Raw genomic sequence first — 17,449 nt, 5'->3', positions numbered from 1 at the left:
GGTTAAATTATTCATCTAAATCCTCAGTTGCATTAGTAATATAGACGGCTCTGGACCCAAAGGTAGCGAGATTTGATCCGGACGAGTAAAAGTTTTTTTTAAGAACACAAGTAAAGAAGTTTCATATCCCGATGGAATTGGCGATGGCGCTAATAAAGTAGCATACAAATTTAATATCAATTTTGTACTCAGCGTGGAAGACCTAAATAAGAGCATACAAGTTATACATAATACTTTTCAAATAGCTAAACAAATAGAAAATAGAAACTACTTCAAATTATTACTTGTGAACATATAAAGAAAACCATTAATACAATGAAGTCAAAATCATCATCAGACGGAATAACAATTAATATAATAAAAGATGCACTGCCCGCTATAGGATATCGCTTAATCCATATCATATACGATTCACTGATGATTTTTGTATATGTTTATATCTTGTATAAACCTTTTAACAACTTGTTTCTAATACATTAAGGAAACTTTACAATACATCTAAAACTTATTCTTTATAGTATTTAGGATATAATACATAACCCACGAAAAGCAGAAATGCTTTTATCTTCTTTAACATCTCTCGGTAATTCATTAAAAATCTTAAATCCTTTAAAATAGAGATTATTTTGGGTTCCCGACAAATTTGTTTTTGGAAGTCTAGAATCTCCACAGTTTGTCGTGGGGTAGCCATGTATACCGAAATTAAATTTATCGTTCTTATACGTGTCTTTAGGGATCTTATTATTTTTTTAGCTTAAACATAAATATTAGGGCATTGTAAATTATTCGCTGTCTCACACTTAACATTCTTAATTATCAATTATCTTAAAATACCTATTACAATTCAATACTGATCGCATACCTCTATTTTGAATTATTTTCAATTTATTTATCTGTGTTTGATTTCACAAGAAAAGGACACTAGAGCAGAAATTTAAATGAGATGCTACTATACTATTATAAACTAATGTACATCTTATTTATTCCTTATTCTTCTGAAAAAATTAACCTTTTCTTAGGTAATAATCCAGTGTTAGAATTAAATTTCAGTCGATTGTCTATTATAATGCCCAAGTATTTGATTTCCTCTATTTCTTTGCTTGCTATAATAATTTTACTGGGTACGTTGAATTTTTTTATCCATTATCATGTATTTACTTTTTGTAACATTAACCACATAGATATTTGATCCAGGTCGTACTGTATTTTGGGCATAACTTCTTCAAAATTATTTCCCGTTAAATATAAAAGCGTATCATATTCTAACAGTTTCATAAAACAGTATTTTAAGCACTGCAATAAATCGTTAATATATAATATAATTAGTAATAGTGGGTACTTCAAAATACTGGTGGAGTGCCATAGACCCACTGTCTCCGGGCAATCGTAACTATCATCGCATAAAGCAAAACATATATAATTCTTACCTAATTTCCTTCAAGTGAAAGATACATTACGTCGGGCTGGTAAGCGTTTATAGTTCCTTACCTGTAACAAATAAGAAACATATAATTAAAGCAAATAATTTAATTACAAAATTAAGAAAGAAGAATAATTTATCTTCACAGAAAAATTACATTCCCTTAATATTTTAAAAACCAATTGCAAAAATGTAAACATTTATATAAGTTCATTTTCTCTATGCAAATTACGAAGCCTTATGAAATACAAAACGAATGGCATTTGTAAAAAATGCAAAAATGTGATATTTATATGTAACAAGAAATAGGAAAAATCAGCATGTGAAAATTCGCTAAAGGGAACAACGCCGCTCGGCAAGCGCTTTAGTAATCATGTTTATTAAAAATGTTGTACAGTCTTCAGTTTAAGCATGATTAATGTGATTCTAGATCCTGTTTGTCTTAATTATATATTTTTGTTTACGAGCGTAAATGTAAGATAGGACTAGGCAATAATGAAGGAAATTAATCAAGCAGAATGTAGGTGTTTCTGTTTTAATTAATAAATACATGTTTTTAGCTTTTTTAATTAGAACTTTTGGGTAGAAAATTGTATATAAAAATACATAAAAATATTTTTGTAAGGACTACAACTTTAAACTCAAGAGTTCAAAGAGATATAGAGATAGTACACGATACACGAAGATTGCAAAATAATAATTAACCCCTACCAATAGACAAAAGAAGAGTGGTTCGTTATTATACTCCAACGTCGTGACAACGACGCCGCTTTGTTAGGAGCCACTCGGATGCTGATAACTGTGGCTCTGACAATTATTGACGCTGCATTTATTATGCAGAAACTATCGAATTCCCCGGTGCCGCAGAGTGCATTTGAAGTGCCTTTCAATCCGACACTTAATCGCTTTTTAAAATTCATTTTTAAGGATGCGAATAAGAGCTTAAGGCGGTTCTTCAGCGACAATACTAACATAAACATTGAACTAAATTTATGTGCAGAAAAGAAAACTATATTTAAAATCGTATTGACATTTATTTATTTTATTTTAAATGCACATTTTCAGTTATACATAACCAATAATAAAAATACATTTTATTTTATTAAGTAATAATCGCGTTTTTGAACTGTTGAATATTTAATTGGAAAATATCTATATCAGGGGACAGGTAATTTAGTAACAGAATCATTTTTCCGAGCGGCATTACTAATGGTAATTTAGTTCTGCATTTTGGAACTACAAAGGTTCTGTGCCTGTGCGCTCTTGTGTAATTGTCGGGGACATAAAACTATTTTTTTTCTATTATATCGGGAATACAGATGTTACCGTTTAGAAAGGTATATGCTGTTGTCAGCAAAACAATTTTCCTTCTATCGGTGAGGCTATTTATACCCAGCATGCCGGACAAAAAGGCTGATGGATATAACCAGGGATAATATTCGAAGTCTCTAAGATATAAATATCTCCGAAACATCTTTTGTACTTTCTCTATCATTTGAGAGTAAGTTAAATCCATTGGTCCCCATATTACAGAACCACTTTCCAAAATGCTACGTACTAAACTATAGGGTTCCATGATAACTCAACACAGTGACAATTCAACACACTTTTAAAAAGTGATATAAAGTCATTGGACACAATGAAAAAAAAAATAACCTAACCTAACCTAACCTACTTAACCCAGTTAATAAAGTTTTTGTTTCATTACTTTCCATGACTTTATATAACTTTTTAAAGATGTGATGAATTATCATTTTGATGATTTATCCGGTCACCAAACTATAAAGTATAGCACACAAATCGCTGCCGAGCTGCAAAAGTGCCTGTAGTTGCTTAGCACAAATCCTAGCATTCTTAAAGCTTTTTTGCATATCGTTTCTATGTGGAAGTGAAATGTTAGGTGCGTTTCAAATGCGATATATACATGTAAAGTAGAGTAACTACAATTTGTATGTTCATGGGGTACTGAAAAATCAAAATAAATAGGTAGGTACTACGAGCACTTACAGGACAATCAAGTGCTATATACTGAGTATTCAATATGTAGTGAGTATTCTTTAGTTAATTGCTGAACCAAGTGACTCCCAAATGACTGAATAACCTCAGCATCCAACAACGACCTACACCAACTCCATTTAATCTCATGAAGCTAATTGTTTATATCATTTTACGTAACATTCACACTGGGTGGGAGGACTGTAGCATACAACCTTCCCCAAGGTAAATGTGCAACGATCACCAATGTAATAAACTAGCATTTACCTTAATCAAGATATTTAAAGAACGCTTCACAGTGCATAATTTTAAATATCCACTACCTATTGACCAATCAATTCTACACATCTGCCAAGTGATCGAAACTGAAGTACATAATGGTTCCATGATAACTCAACACAGTGACAATTCAACACACTTTTAAAAACTGATATAAAGTTATTAAAAACGATGAATTTTTTTTTTTTAACCTAACTTAACCTACTTAACCCAATTAATAAAGTTTTTGTTTCATCACTTTCCATGACTTTATACAACTTTTTAAAGATGTGATGAATTATCATTGTGATGATTTATCCGGTCACCGTGCATAATATCTAAACCAGTCCTAAGATAAATGTGTCTACTTTCAAATGCAATGTTTGGTTTGGCCACAGCCCAATTTATGCTTTATTTTTGTTTGATAACAATGACATAAAAAAGTATGCACTAAAAATCTTGAAATATATAATATTGTCATTACAATCTTAAAAAAACACTTGAAAAGTGTATCATAGGCTTAAAGAATATATAATGTTAAATATTAATATACTTGTCACTTATTTATTGGTTATAGCTCTTATTCGAAGCAACTTACAAACCTTATTCTTAACATATTACACTATGCATAAGTTAGAACAAACTCATTCCGGGATGATCTCATCCGTCTTTCATGCCAAAGATAAAACGTTCCTGAAATCTTATATTTCCTAAGACTAAATGTAAATAAAGTGACCTTGCTAACACAGTTTCAGTAGCTTTCAGTCACTATTACAAAAGTACTTTTGTCTACGAGTGCTTTTGAAAAAGTTGAGAAAATATTTATGGGTCAAGCAAAACACAATGTATTTCAGCAACTACGAGTTGTATCTCACCCAAAGGTTGTCCCCGAAGTACTCAATATGATGGCGAAAATTCAATATCTCCAATAACATTGCAAACAAATATCGAAGAGTCACGTTATAACAAAATGAAAAGTTGAAACGAAATATCGCAAGGGGAGTGTTGAACTGCATTGAGTTTATTCAATTTATTCAACCATTCTTTCCATTCATCTTCATTGCTTTACTGTGTGTACGCAATACAAATAATATAAGTAATTAATCAATCTACATTGGAAACAAACAAATTATAGACGTGTGGCAAACTTTTTTCCACGGCGCCCATTTCCATAATTATATGTCAATATAAGTTAGAAATAAATCCAATCATGAGTGGGAATCGATCGTAGGAAATTTTTATTACAAACCATTTTCACTACTACAAAATTTAGTACTTCTTTTTTAAGACGTCAAAAATACAATATATCAGAGAATATAAAAACACTATTAACAGGGAAAACACTAAAAAAACATGAAAACACTAAAAACACAAAAATACAAAGTACGGTTTATATCAGAGAATATATATATATATTTTTTTTATTATTTTAATATAGATCATAGTTACATTAATACATACATATTTTGCAAAATATAATATTTAGGTACATAGTTGGTCATGTATACCTTATCAGAAAAGAGGAGCTCTTGTGCCTGATAAGGGAGCCACGATTCTTACTTAGATTCAATGTTATGTGTAAAATATAAATATAATATATATACATATATATATACATATTTTTTTTAATATACGTTTTTTTGGAAAAAAAGTTTGATTTTATTTATTTGTTCTTGTTGGTTCGTAATACAGCGCAATTCGGAAGGGAGATTATTGTAGTTTTTTATGGCTTGGTAAATATAATGGTTTTGCATTTGAGTTGTTTTAAAGATTGGCGTAATAAATTGATTTCCATTTCTCATCAGTTTGTAAAATTCTTGATATTCTGTGTTATTTTTTTCTTTACACTTTTTTATAATTGAAGTTTGCTTAAATATATCATCAATATTTGGTACTGGAAACAATTTAAAAAAGCAATTTTGTTGGGAAAGTAGAGTTTTTTTTAAGTATTACCTTTATAATAATTTTTTGTGAGACTTTTACTGAGTGTAGGTTGTTTTTATAAGATCCTCCCCAACCTATGATTCCGTAAATAAGCAGGGAGTGGACAAGATCATAATATACATTTTTTAGTATTTTCACATTTAAAATATTTCTTAACCTAACAAATATATATAAACATTTCCTTATTCTCTTTACTAACTCCGTAATATGGCTTTTCCATTTCAAATTTTCATCGATGATCACACCAAGATATTTAATTTCAGAAGAAGAGTTGATTACAGTACAAATAGGATTAAGGACGGGTTGTTTCGGAGAATTTGAACAATTCATCAAATTTCAACGTTCATTCCTGGGTTCTGTGAAAGTCCTGTTCAAGTTCTGTTACTATATCATTATAGGCTAGTTGCTTGACAAAACTGAAATTAAAACAAAACTTGAAAAAATCTTTCACAGAACTGGAAAATGAACGTTGAAATTTGATGAATTGTTCAAATTCTCCGAAACAACCCGTCCTAAGTAGTTTACAGTTGACATTGTCACAATTTTCATTATGGATTATGATATTTACTTTGTGTTTAGGTATTTTTTGTAGTGAAAATAATACATATGTTGTTTTTTTGGCATTAAGTGTGAGTAGGTTATTATCAAACCATGATTTTAAGATATTAATACATTCATTTGCAAGTTTGTTAACTAGTTCGCATGTTTGACCTTTTATTAATAAGACAGTATCATCAGCATAAGAGATTAATTCACCTTTGATTTTCTGTTGGAAAATGTCATTTACATACATTAGAAATAGTAATGGTCCAAGGACCGTGCCTTGAGGAATGCCAAATGTACTTGTTAGTGGTGTACTAAAAGTTTGGTTTAATTTTACAATTTGAGGTCTCTCTGTTAAGTAGCTTTCTATCCATTTAAGAGCTAAGTGGTCAATGCCATTTTCTTTTAATTTTAATATAAGTCTTTCATGGGAAATGCTGTCAAATGCTTTCTTTAAGTCAATAAAAATTCCTATACATTTATTTGATTTGTCCAGGGCACTCTGAATACTAGATGAAATTTTTGCAATGGCATCTTGGGTACTTTTTCCCTCTGTGAAACCGAATTGATTTTCATTTATAATCGAGCTTTTTTTAAGAATGCATTTAGTCTTTTTTTAACAATTTTTTAAAAATTTTTCGATATATTAGATAAGAGTGAAATGGGTCTATAATTAGAAATGTCCTCCGGGCTACCGGACTCAAATATTGGAGAGATTATGGTTTCCTTATACGTGCTCGGGAAAACTCCTGTCTTAAAGCTATTGTTTATAATATGAGAGATTGGTGTAGAAATATAATTTTTAATGATTTTTATATAATATAAAAACACTATTTACAGGGCAGAGAGATGGAGTATTTTGATAAGATATGTAATCTTCGTACTTGACTACGATTTATTCTATTATGCAATCTCAGTATATTGCGATGTCTAACGTCTATACTACCGTACAAAAACTTTAGGGCTGTTGCTGTCTTATTCTAATACTGCTGAAGTCAAACAGTCAACTTAATTATCCCACAATGATGCATGAGCTATAGACAACTAACGGAAGAAACGACGATTCGAGTAGGTAAAATTGTTATCGTGTCGTTAGCGACATTTATATTCTATTTCTGTTCTATTATTGAAGAAGGTACATATTATTTAAAGTGGTAACAACGGACCTCAACGGATAAACATGACCATAAACTTGTATGGATTTGTAGAATGTCATAGGTTTGTGTCAAATTTGTTTCCCGTTTTACGAAAATGATTTTATTATTTGAATGTTGCATTTAATTACAAAAATGACGTATTGCCCATCTCACTAGGTGTAGTGTTTGTTAACTAGGTTTTTGTTTACACAATATTATGAAAATAAAATCAGTATTTTATTTTATTTTTAAATTATACAATTCGTAGAAGATGAAAAGGAAGCGAGAATAATTTTAAGTAATTAATTAATAAAATTTCAGATTGAACAATATTATTATTATTATTTCAGATTGTCATTGACAAAGTACAAGCTTTTGAGCATGTTTTCAACTTATCATCCGAAAAAAAGAATTTTTAATAATATTTTTTATCTTTTGGGGATCACCGACATAAATATCACATACTTTACGATTTATTTCAGTCATGTACTCGTCCGCCAGACTTGAAACATGTGGGCTATAAAACTGCGTTCAATAAAAAAAAATAACAACCATTATTAGTTAATTCCTAGATCTTCTTTACCCGGCAATGACATTCGCCTTGAAATTGGATCTTGCAAAACCATTTGCTGCAGCGTGAATATTAAAAAAAATAATAATAATAAAACGAGCGAAAAAATAAAGCAGTAAAGATAAAAAAACTGAAGTGATTGTGAAATAAAAAGCTAGAAATGAAAGAGCGAGCTCCTTCTAATGACTAGCTAATAGGGTCTCGGTGGCTCAATTTGAAATTCTAATGTGAGAGATTCAAAACCAATGATAAGTTAGATTCGGTAACAGATGTTATTGGAGAGAGAAGAAAAGTCAAGAAATCGAGGAATTCCAATGAAGAAAGTCAGGAGGGACGGGCAGAAAGAAAATAGGTTGGGATTAATCGATATTGAAAGGATGTGGACGTGAAAGGAAGATTCGAGCCGCCTGTATTATATTATATAGATGGTATCGGTATTTTGAGATCAATGCAGAAGCAATAACGAGATATCAATTGCTTCATTAATGTCGACAAAACACATGCGAAAAATAGAACGGACCTTATTCATTGTATTTTAAAAACGTCAACATATCTAATTTTCCAAATGAGTTTTTTTTTAAATTATTTTTAGTAACGAACTACTCTAAAATATAACATAATATACATACGAATTGTACCGTACAATATAAAACTCCATATATATATGAATAAATGATAAAAATAAAAGTAACAGAAAAAAAAGTACAAACAGAACTTTCACCAACAGTTGGAATAGTGATTTCCTAATATTCCATTCTTAGAGAGTAACAATGAGAAGAAAATTATTTCTTCTTATTTAATTTAACCCTTTTCACAAAGGTCTTAAATATTAATTGCCGGTATATAATAAATCATTGAATAATGCTTAGTTAAAATTTCTACGAATATAAACATCAAGGAGTTAAAATAAATATTATTATATGAAAATATTGAATTATTTAATTGTAATTTACTACAGAGTCCTAGGCTTGCCAGAAAGATTATTACACTTTTGTTTAGATGGAATAAGTTATGATATGTGACAAATAATTGTTGTTGCCCCAAATGTCGAGCCACTGAATAATAATGACCATGGAAACGGTCTGGCATTGCCACCACCTTGGCAGACATGTTTGTACAACCGTTTGGACAGATTTTTTATTGGTATGCCAGGTCCTTTCATAGGTATTTTGTTTAGTCATTGGTCTCAACCGATTCGTCACGTTATACAAGACAAACAATTAGAATTTGACAATCTAGTTTAAAAAAAATAACATAGGCGATGTAACTATTCTAGTCTCTATTTAAGACCGCATCGAATCACTAATATTGTCTTCAATAATTAAATATTACAATTTGAGGTTTTACTCAATAAAGTTATTCCGAAAAATAAAAAAAATAATAGATATAATTAGATAAGATGCATTGAGGATTAGATAAGATATATTTCCAAACTTTCAATAAATTTTCAGGGAATTCCATCAGAGCATGTAGGTATCTTCCTAGACAGTCAAGGAATGGAAAACATCTGCCAGTGAGATTTGGAAATTATTCAAGTCAATATTTTACGAGTGTCAAAAACAAATTAAACTTTGTTTACACCATTTGTAAAAGTAACACATTACCTAATATAAATAAAATTAAAATAATATATAAACTTTAAACAAAAACATGAATTCAGAATGACATAAACAAGTTGACCTTAATATGGTCTGCCTATTCATAATTATAAAAAACCTTTCGTCTAAAATTTCTAAGGATTTTTTTTTTTGAAGTGAAACTTCTTTAGGCGCGTAATGAATTTTCTGGGACGGAGTAAAACCGAGTCAGGATCGACACGAAAATGCGGGTACCCCCACCACCGCTCACCGTTCACTGTCCCTCTCTCACCATATGCGCTTGTTGAGGTGGGGGAGCCGCTCACGAACGTTCTCTCCCGACACGGGACAACAATCGATGCAGTTTTTGCACGATTCATTAAGGATTTAAGTGCTCATGTATATATCTCGCACTTTAGTTACCATAACCCAATTATCACGACATTAGGAAATGATATTCATGAAATTGACAATGAAAATGGCACATGATTGGTAAATTGTCATTGTAATTTCTTTGTAATTTTTAATTGTAATATTGTTATTTATGTAATATTGTATACTTGTGAATAAATTGAAAATTTTTGGAACTATACATTAATCGAACGTCATTCATCTATAAGAAAATATTAGAAAAAGCAAATCCATGCTTCGTCGTTGAATTATTTAACCTCTAATTTTCAAACTAACCTAAGAGAGAAAATAGAGATGATGAAATGAAAATAGAGAGAGAGGAATACTAGAAGTTTCACTTCTGTCTTGCGTAGGCTTGACACACCCACTTTTTTTTTAATAATACAAATACAGATTTGAAACCACGACTCAAAAGAAAGGATAAGCTTTTGAATACGTGTGTTTACCTAATCGTATGTCACCATGCTTACATCGTTTGCAGAAAGACTTTTGATCAAAGATTAAATAATATTCTTTCACAAATGAAAAATCGCACTTCGTGTTTAAAAATACAAGCCCTTGTTTGAAAAATCTGATATTGTTTAATTAAACTAAAAAGGCTTAAAAGTGTTTAGTTTTATTCATTCAAGCTATTCAAATAACGAAAACAAAGACTTGGGAAGTGACCACGAGGCTAGAAAGGGTAACTTCATTATTTAAATGAGCCAGCCGACCAGCGAGCAAAGATCAGACAGAAGACGTTAAGCCTATATAATAGCACGGTGTCGAATAGCACCATAAGCAGGGTTGGTTGACCTAATGGGATGGGTTTTCAGTAAACATTATTGCTTTCTTAAAAGTAGAAGCTTTAACCATTTATTGTATGATCACAGTCAAATGTGTAAGTTACATTATTGGATTAACAGCCCATGGTTAAGAGGCTTAATTTTTTTATTCACTAAGTTAAAACTGGGTCAACTAGTTCCGGTCTCCTCGATCTTGTCTTCAAAGGGTTGATTTCTTGAAGCTTTTTAATTTTTTAAATTCTAGGAATAAAATATTTCATTGTTATAAAAAAATCTAAATATCGTGTGGTATTTTATTTTGGAATAATTTAAATCAGTTTTCACACAATTTTTTTTTTGTTTTAAATCAGAAAATAAAATAAAAAATATATTTTCTAAAAGTACCTACTTAATTTTTTAAGAAACTAGCAGTGATACAAAGACATACATTAATTATAGCTATAGATTGATATGGATTTTATAAAGCGGATTGATGTATAATATGCAATAAACGGTAAATGATCAGGTCAGCGTTACTTTTGTAGATGAATATTTTAAATTTTGTTTTATTTGAATTTTAATAAAAATAACAAGTTTGCAGAAGGTTATATTTATTTATTTATTATTGATTTATTAATTTAAAAAAAACATGACATATTACATATTACAGTGATCTTTGGCTGTCCAACTAGGAGATTACCTGTTTTAGGACAGTCAGAAATAGGCAGATTTATTAAATGCGATTCTTGTTTTGTCTAGTGTATTGACTTTTACTTAGTTATTGCAATTTATAAATATTTTGAAAAGTTTTCTTGGTTGATATAAGAAGTTGCTCACTATATATTACAAATAATATAAACGTAGATAATAGACTAAAAGAATATTCAAATATGATAATTCAAAAATAGCAATATAGTAAAAAATTATTGTCAAGTGCGTTTATCAAATTGAAATTTTAATTTTTATTTAGATGAAATTGAATAAATAGATAAAAGAAAGAAAGGAGATTAGAATAAAATAGAGAATAAAAATAAGTCAAAAAATACAAATAGGGAATTAAAAAATATGCAAAAAGAAAAAAGTATATGTATAAATAAAACAATAAAAAAATAGAAGCATGTAAGCTTTTCAACCATTCCGTGAAATCTTACTTTTAATTTGGTGAAATTAATGATATATAAATTAATAATTATACTAACCGCTTGTTTTGACTTGCTCTTGTCTCTAATATGTGAGTGTTTTTATGGCATGTTATTAAACGCTCATTACCAAAAACATTAACAGAACGTTTTTACAACTCTTAAAAATGAGAACTGAAAATACTTGTCTTGGGACCTGTTGTATAAGTTTCTTTATTTGAATTGAACAATTTGCAGAAGTTTTTCAAAAAAAATAATTTTATTAACGACTTACGTTATTTAGCAAGTAAAGTATAGAGATATAACAAGAAATTTCTACCATTTCTGTGTACAAAAACCTCTCATAACTATGTGCAAAATTTCTGGAGGAATTGATAAGGGAATAAAGGAATTGAATAGTGGTTTATGAACCTCTCGCTTAAAACCCACTACCGTCGTTTAGCGATCTCATTGTCTATGTTCAAAGGATGAAAGAAATTTATAAAGCAAAATGACTTCACGAGTTACAGGCGACAATTAAAACTGCATTATAAACAATTTCCTTAAGCACCTGCTTCGGCTGGATTACATTTCAACGACGACGCGCGTCATGTCACCGGCACGGATCCGACGAGTCCCGACGCCGCGCGACGCCGACCCGACCGCCACGCCACAACGTCCGGCCCCGCCGCGTCCGTGGATTAAAAGCTGCCGGAAAGGGGTTGCAATTAATTCCGGGGCTTTCTGCCCGAACGGCGCTATGGACACGGGGGCTAAATCAAATATTATTTAGATATTGCAACGCTGGCGGCGCGAGGTGATTACAAGTGGTTTCGGTATGCTAATTTAGAGTCAAGCTATATAATACTTCTAGTTTTAAAACGGGGATTAGAACGAAAATGCAATTGGAATTAAATTTAAATAATGCAAATTTTCAGTGAAAGGTACACAGTGTTTTTCTGGTCAGACAACACCACTCATAGGCCGCAAGTGCGTATAGTGTTAATATGTTTTATTACATAATAACGAATTGTTGCTTAAAGAGGTCTTTTTAGTGAACAATCTGAATATCCAGGTACTTAAAATTCAACCTCACAACATTCGCCAAATGGGGATGCTATACCTTCACAACTCTGGACAGAAGAGACTTATCGCATAGTTTAACACATTTGAAGCTAGGAGCTTTTGTTACCATTTAAATTACATAAGATTTGTCCGCCCGTGGGAGTGATTGGAACAGAACCGGTTAAGCCACAGAAGTGCCCTTTTTTCACAAAATGGCGATATACAAGTTTTGCAAATATCGTTATTACTTAAAATAAAATTAACTTAAGAGTTCGTAATAATTATACCACATAAACTTGCCAATAGCTCTACATAAAGATATTTCATTTTTCAATAATGATTTAGCCTATAAACATACACTTTAATAATTTGATCTATTCTGGGGCTCTCTTATTTCTAAAAATAGCCCTCAGAGTGGTGTTTAGATAATTTTAACAACCGTATTAGAGGTTATGTAATAAATGTATTATTATTTAAACAAGGTTACCAATTATAATGAATTTTTAAGAATATTATTAAATGTCAACTAATTTTAAGTATCGCGTTCAAAAAATGACAAGTTGCAAGTAGCAAAACCTAACCCAAGTATACTTAAGTCAATTCAAGGAGGGAGAGATAAAGTCAACGCTTTTAACGTATTTATAATAGTATTGCAAAGAAAGGTAAATTTTAAATAAACAATAACACAATCATAAACAGTACCAACAAGACGATAACGACATTTTTTTGAGAGTAAGAGTAATAATAATAATTTGTTTAATCACTAAGAGATAAATAATAAAGATGAGAGTATTTAGAGAGTCGAGAAATGTTGCTAATCTGTTGTGACAACAACAAATTCAACTAGACATTAGGTACATTTGGAAATGTATTCTACTTCTAGTTTTTAAGCCAATAAAAGAATATATATTTAATTTCAGAACACATATAATAATAATGATAATTGACTGACCTAAAAAGTTTGCATAAAATTTTCCACGGCCATCTTGATACCTCATTATGTCTTAACAATATTGAAATAAATGTCCCCAATTCCCATTGTTTAAGACACCATAGCATTTTCCACCTGAATATTTTCAAAAATAATATCGCCTATTTTAGCATTCTGACCCAAATGTGTAGACTGTACAATAAGATTGAGTGTGCTGAAGTAGATATTTTTGTCGATAATTTGTATGGATTCAGAAAAAAAATTCTGCTATTGTTAAATAATATGTAGCACTGATTATATTATGTATTACTTGCGTCTCTTACTTTTCTGTAATATTTGTATTACATATTTCTTTTCAATTTTTAATTTATTTGTTTTATATTTTAATCTTTATTTAGGTATATGAAAATTAATGTGCATTTGTATGTGAATTTGTATTTTAACTGAGTTTTTATAACTGGATTGTTCTCACGTAAGTGAGGTCGTCTGTAAAAACCAGTATAAATAAATAAATAAATAATGCTATGTGCTGCTTATCGATGACGATCTAAAACTTTAGCTTATATAAAAAACTATAGATGACTGAATTCACATTTAAATAAATTACAAGATTCGTGCAAGCTTAAAAAAATATCTAATTATTTATAAATGCCATAATAAGAATTTTCACAATAAATCAACCTAACAACTACCAAAACAAAATTAACAGTTTTTTCCTTACAATGAAATTAATTGGAATTATTTTTAATTTGATTTTCTTTCTCATATCTACACACAGCAAATACAGTATTAAAATGCATGGCTTTATTTTTCGTAATGGCAGAGTTAAAAATATTTCAACATCAAAATTCTCATATTCTTCTTTAGTTCGAAGTCAAGTCGAATATAATTCTTCACTTTAAAATCCACTCCAATTCCATTGAATAAATTCAACATAAGCTTCTAATATATAAAATCTGTCTACATATAGATACTATTAATGAAAACCACTTGATGAAAGAATTCAAATTATTAAAACTCTCGGATAAAAGACTCGTTTCCGACTTGACAGTGAGAGATTTCTTATAAATGGCAGACAGAGTATTACACTCACCGCTCTATCCAGCTGAAACATACACAAATATGAATAAAGAAGAAAATAATACTAATAAATTAATCTGAACGAAATATGAAAAAAAAACAATACTTTTTTTGAAGTTTCATTGATGGGTATAACCTTCGAATGTAATTAACAGAACTTAATCCAATACAATTAAACTTTTTTTTAATTGTTAATAGAATTGAAAAAGCCATGATTTACATTTAGGGAAAAGAATGCTACAATCTCATTTTTTTAAAAGATAGACAAACATATTGGGGTTACGAATAACCTAATTTTTTTTAAATCTCTTACTACCACCACAGTAAGCGGAAAATGTTGCTTGTATCGTGATGGAGCAGAGGAGCCACTGACCGGTCATAACATAATACCCCAAATAATAATGATAAAATGTTAGCATGGCAACACTATTCTTTTGCTGAGTTCTATCACATTATAGTGATTTATCAGACACATCCGCCCTGATGATGGATACTGCAATGCTGTCCAAAACGTTGGCTAAATAATGAGGTAGCATAACACGGCATAACACGGCATAACAACCAAAAAATAAATCACCATAATAATTTTGAAATGAAAAATCAATCTGTATATAACATGTTTGTAGGCTGGTAACATAATTTATTTTTATTAGTTAATAAAAAATTATAAGGATTAGAGATAAATAAAAACTGTTTTTCTGGCTACTCATAGGAAAAGATTTTCTTTGATTTGTCAAAATTTTTGATTAATACATGCTTAAGATGTTTTGAATGTTTGGGGGCGCTGTTTTTGATTTTTTTCTTTATCCACAAGAAACACCTAGGAAGGGTTGTTTCGCAGAATTCTAACGATTCATCAAATTCTAGTTAAAGTTCTAGTTCTGTGAAAGTCCTATTCACGATCTGTTACTATACAAGTACTGTCAAATGGCGCATGATGAAATTATTAATAATTATAAACCGAACTTGAATAGAGCAACTTTCACAGACTTTGAACTTTAACTTTAAAAGATGATGAATTGTTCAAAACCTCCATTTTAAATGCTGATGTAATCTGAACTAAATATGCTTTCATCAGAGTCAAACAAGGTGATGCAAACCCAGCACACTTTGTTGGATTCTATTATAAATACGTTAAACACAAAGCTTTTGCAATTTAAAACTTAAAGCTCTGGCCGGTACAATGAAACCTAACGGGGTGATTTTTTGCGTGTTAACAAGACTTACTCTACAAAAAAGTTAGGGTTATTCCGTAATAAAAGCTTTAATAAAAGCTTGGAGCATTTTTCTGCTTCCATTTTGTAGTTAACTTTTAGGTTCTTCAATTAAAAACGCAAACAAAACAGCAACGTAATTAAATCTAGGATAATCGGTGTTTGACTTTCTATACCGAAAATCAGTCAGAAAAAGTCATGTAAGGCATAAGCATTATTTACAATTTAACGAGCGCTATTTGCACGCCAGGGTAGGCATTATTTGTGCTTCAATAGCTATAAAAATATACTTTCCAGAAGCCAAAGAGAGTCATTAGGGGGAAACTACAGAACAGGTGCAAACATATTTAATTATTGAACATCGGCTAAGCTTCAAATAAAAACTCGTAGTTGAAGTTGGAATTACGCGCAAGGAAAAAAATAATAATGGTTGAAATTGATTATGCTACCTCTAAGGGCTACCTAAGTACAACGTCTATTAATCTTATCAGTCATCATAATTATTGTCCACGTTCGAATGAATTGATGCAAATTAAATGCAAGGTAAACATACAAAGTAAGTTTAAAAAAGGAAACATGTATCTTTTATCAGGAGATTTTTCAATGTGGATGAGTGTTTTATTGCTTATAAAAATAATTAGCATCATTTATTGCTTATAAAAATAATTGTTACCCTTTGTGCTATGCATAAAAAATCTAGTCTTCAACATTAGTTTACCAAAAAATTAATAATTAAAAAAGGAACGCTGAGATGATTTGAACAGGTAGAGAAGATGAATGGAGCAAATAGAATCAGGAAAAAATATTTTGCTTAGGAAGTGTATGGAACAGAAAGGGAAAATAATGGCACTGTGTGTCATGTGGATATATCAAGGAGAGTGTACAAAAACAAAGTTGCGTGGCAGTCTATACTCTCTGCCTACCCTTGTACGATATTGGTAAATGGGTGGATGATGACGTGTACAAGTTAACTTTTTTCAAAACGATTTAATAATCTGACAACTTAAACGTTTCTGGAAACTAAAAATAATCATTTAAATCTGATATTTTAAATGATTGTACTTTCTAGCTCGTTTTCCATTATGAATAATATTATAATACTTATCTTGAAATGAAAATCGAGCCTGAGAAATGAACAAGACCTCTGACATGATAAATTGTTATGCAAACCTCACTCGAACATTATTGCTACTCAAGTCTGCTGGGAAATCAAGAACCCTTTCCATTTTCCAATTAGCAATTTTATATTAACGCTCTCTCTTTATCGTTACTTGCTGTTATTTCCGTCGCCTTCAGAAAAGCGCAATTATGATTAAAATTTAAATACGACTTCTTAGAATTCTAGCAGGACTCGGGGGGGGGGGGGTCAGGGTGTGATATGATAAGCTACCCTGTACTAATTTGACGAACCAGTTCTCTATT

This window comes from Hesperophylax consimilis, chromosome 2 (genome assembly GCF_061612785.1).
Source record: "Hesperophylax consimilis isolate HC1 chromosome 2, BYU_Hcon_1.0, whole genome shotgun sequence".
Lineage (NCBI taxonomy): Eukaryota > Metazoa > Arthropoda > Insecta > Trichoptera > Limnephilidae > Hesperophylax > Hesperophylax consimilis.
The sequence above is the reverse complement of the archived record's forward strand: the minus strand, read 5'-3'. Positions refer to the sequence as shown.